General features: G+C 39.2%; 1 protein-coding gene across 1 annotated transcript in view; it reads right to left on the bottom strand.

The window, feature by feature from the left end:
• Positions 1 to 4,098, bottom strand: part of LOC119417219 (ladderlectin) — a 32,394-nt gene that overhangs the window by 1,504 nt on the left and 26,792 nt on the right. The gene's annotated exons all lie outside the window — the stretch shown is intronic.

Raw genomic sequence — 4,098 nt, 5'->3', positions numbered from 1 at the left:
GGAGGAAGTGACATCACATCCCTTACTGGTCTCAGACGTGTGGGGACAACGTGGACACAGTTATGGGTCTCTGACGCAGAGGAAAGGAAATTTTTTGTTGCAATTATCATCGTTGACGTAATCACCTCCTTTAAAAAGGAAAAGGAAATTATCAGGACAAAATTTGACACATTTCCTTCATTTCTTGATGAATGTTTTCAGAAATGAATTAATGACTTTCTTTTTATTGTCACTGTCCTTGTGTACATTAAGATTAAAAGTAACTGTTCTCAAAGGCTGAATTGTTCTTACGCAAATTCAGCCTTTTCTGGAAAAAAGCACAATCCTGGATAAATTTCAATCTGGTTTTAGATCCCGACATAGCACAGAATCTGCATTATTGAAAGTTCATAACGACATAGCTCAGTCAGTTGACTCTGGGTGCCCAGTAGCTCTGGTGCTCCTCGACCTCACAGCAGCCTTTGACACTGTGGACCACTCTGTCCTTCTGTCTCGCCTCCATGATTTTGTTGGGATTCGTGGTACTGCTCTGAAGTGGTTCACGTCCTATTTATCTGATAGAACCTTTTCTATCTTGTTCAATGGCTCCTCTTCCTCTACAGCCCCTCTTCTGTGTGGGGTGCCACAGGGTTCCATTTTGGGTCCTTTGCTCTTTTCATTATACATGTTGCCACTTGGATCTATTATAAGACAACACAATGTCAACTTTCATTTTTATGCAGATGATTTGCAGATCTATTTACCATTAAGGCCAGGATCCAATAACCCAATGCTTTCTCTCTTCGACTGCATCTCTGCAATCAAACATTGGCTGAACAAGAACTTCCTGTTTTTAAATGACAGTAAAACAGAATGGATTTTATTTGGTGACAAAGATGCAACTGGCCTGGGAAATTTGGACATAAACTTCAGTGACTGTGTGAATAACCTTGGGGTGACCTTTGATAAGGCTTTACACTTTGACAAACATATTGCCTCTGTTGTCCGGTCGGGATTCTTTTATTTACGCCTTTTAAAAAAGGTCAAACCCTTTTTAAATTGTCACGACCTGGAGAAAGCTGTTCATGCTTTTATCACTTCTAGGCTCGATTATTGTAACGCTCTGTATGTCGGTGTACCACAGTCATCACTGAGTCGCCTCCAGCTTGTACAGAATGCAGCAGCGCGCCTTTTAACCAACACTCCTAGATGGGACCACATCACACCTGTTTTATTCTCACTACATTGGCTCCCTGTCCGTTTTAGAATAGATTTTAAACTTTTATTATTTGTTTTTAAAGCTCTGAATGGCCTTGCTCCTCCTTATATAACTGAGATGCTAAGTTTCCCCGCCCGCTCCAGATCTTTGAGGTCAGACAGCTCCTGCTCTCTGTTCCAAGGACTAAATATAAACGCTGGGGTGACCGTGCCTTTTCTGCGGCCGCACCTCGACTCTGGAATAAGCTCCCACTTGATCTGCGTCAGATTACTGAACTTGGCCCTTTTAAATCGAAGCTTAAGACTTTTTTATTCCAACAAGCTTTTAGTACGTAAATATGTGGTGACATTTCTGGTTTTATTTGTGCTATTATGTTGTGTTTTCTTGCTTTTGACCTATTGTCATTTTAAGTACTGTTTTTTGTTAAGCACTTTGGTCACCATCACCATGGTTGTGTAAAGTGCTATAGAAATAATTAAATAATAAAAATATGGTGCAAACATATACCCAAGTAAATAAAACCTATGGTAAAAACAGTAGTGCTCTTGTATATTCTACAGATATTACTCAATAATGGCATTGCGCAGAATTATCCATAAAATAATTAATTACATAATTAAACACCTAAACAATTCACATTAGTTGAGTAAAAGGAAGTCTGGGGTTCCAGAAGGTGAGACTGGGAAGTCATTCAGCTCACAATGGTTATGGCTTTTGAAAACAAAACATTGTTCTTGAATCTCTTAGTTTTTGTTCTGCTGTACCTGCACCACCTCCCAGAGGTCAACTGGTCAAACAGTTCAAAACCAGGATGAGAAGAACTGTTCTTGATGATGGGTTTTGTTCTGCTGAGGCAGCAGGAGATATAAATATCCATCAGGGAGGGTAGAGGGCACAAGATAAAAAAAAATAAGAAAATAAAAATTATTTTACGTTTGCTGTCGTGAACCATGGGTTTGGTTGTGTTTTAGGTTTTAATTTGTTTCATTTTATTATTTTATCTTTAAGTTTGGCAAAGCAGCCTTTTTAAAAATGAACTCTTTGGACCCGCTGCCATCAAGTAAAATATTGTTTGTCTCAGGCAAGAGAAAGAACAGTATAGTTATTTGGTTCTAGGGAACAAACCTTGCATGCAAGTTGCTTGTTATGCAAGCATGAGAAGAGAGTTTTTGGATACATATGGACAAAGAATGTTCTGCTCCATTGTTGTGTGTGTGGGAAAGTGGTTGATGATTGTGTTTTTGAGCAGATGTGCATGAGCCATTGTTCTGAGGAGGAGGTTGATTCTTAGATCACCTTGACACAAGAATATCCTTTGTATGAGTGTGTATGTGAAAGTTTGGGAAAACAAGGTTAGGGTCAGGATAGTAAGATTTGGTGACAGACAATTTAGAGATAAAAGCAGCTAATAAGTTGTACAAGGCTTGTTTGTGCCTTTGCGTCAATAAACCCTGACTTGTTGTCACTTTGGAGTCCAGAGATATACTTTGTTTAATGATCAATTGTTTAATGAAGAATAAGCCTCACACGGGGTGCCAAAATGAGGTGGCTCTCTCTTCATTTGACTCTTGAACATTTCAAACCTGCACATCTAGAAACACATTAGTTTCTATTTCTTTTGGTCATGGCTGAGCAGAAGATAATGAATTTTGCTCTATCGGTGGTTGGACGTTTTGGTGTTTGGCTACTGTCCATTGTGGCTGCAAATAAGACCTCTGAATCTTTTTATTGCTTCTTTAAAGCTTGAAAACTGGAGATTTTTCTGTTTATGTTGGAAAAGTCATTTTTTTTAGTAGTTGTTTAAATCTCTGTAGTTTCATGTCAAAGTTTTTGAATGCTTTCACTTGACTCTCATGTTCCATTTCTCCACCTACTTCCTGTTTCCAATTAGCTCACCTGCCTTAATTTAAATGCTCGCCTGTCCTACTGTATCTAGAACAGTCCCAGTAACTGTAAAGTTTGCAAATATCAGATTTAGACTCTGACTACTCTCCATCTCAAATGAGTTGGATCACAAAGAAAAGAGAAGTCTTGTTTGAAAAATACCTGACAAAATCAGGCCATTTGGTTATTCAGCTGGATTGAAAAAATTCATACTCCATTTAACCTTTCTATTCTAGAAGCAGTGTAGAAGATGATACATACCTCCGAAGCTGATGATGTCCATGCAGTCCTCAACACCGTCCCAATTGTTTGGTTCCCCTTTGGCCCAAGAATTGAAGGCAAACTTGGAACCATCACTCCACATCCACACACCCTCCTGAGGAAGTTTTAAAAGTTCATTCAGTGTTTTTACTTTCTACTAACTGTTGCCAAGATACAACACAGCTGGGATGTCTTAAGAAAGAACCTTTGAGGCTCTAACTCCTATTTGAAGTCAGTTTCCTAAAACATCAGGGCTGCAGCTGTTGGAGACCAGCATTCATGAGGACGTCTCCAAAATATCCTCATGTAAATGGTAATGGTAAATGGACTGTACTTATATAGCGCCTTTCTATCTTATTTCAAGATATTCAAAGTGCTTTACACTACAATCTGTGTCCTCATCTACCCATTCATACAGCACTCCACTAGATCTCTACAAAGCTAATTGAACAAATCATTCTAATGAGACTAATCAGTGCTTTTAGATCACATTCATACACTGATGGGACACACATCAGAGGCAATGAGAGGTTCAGTGTCTTGCCCAGGGACACTTCGGCATGTGATTGCTGGTAGATTCGAACGCCCAACTCTCGCATTCGAGGACGACTGCTCTAACCACTCAGCCACAGTCGCCCCTCATGTGAATGGCTGCTTGCATTACCCAAACCCCCAGCAGGATCATTATATTTGTGACAACAAGTGTTCTTTTAGAGAAATATTTTAAACATTTTTGTCCACTATGAAGAGTAAAT

This window comes from Nematolebias whitei, chromosome 11, assembly GCF_014905685.2.
Source record: "Nematolebias whitei isolate Nwh7 chromosome 11, NemWhi1, whole genome shotgun sequence".
Taxonomy (NCBI): Eukaryota; Metazoa; Chordata; class Actinopteri; order Cyprinodontiformes; family Rivulidae; genus Nematolebias; species Nematolebias whitei.
The sequence above is the reverse complement of the archived record's forward strand: the minus strand, read 5'-3'. Positions and strand labels throughout refer to the sequence as shown.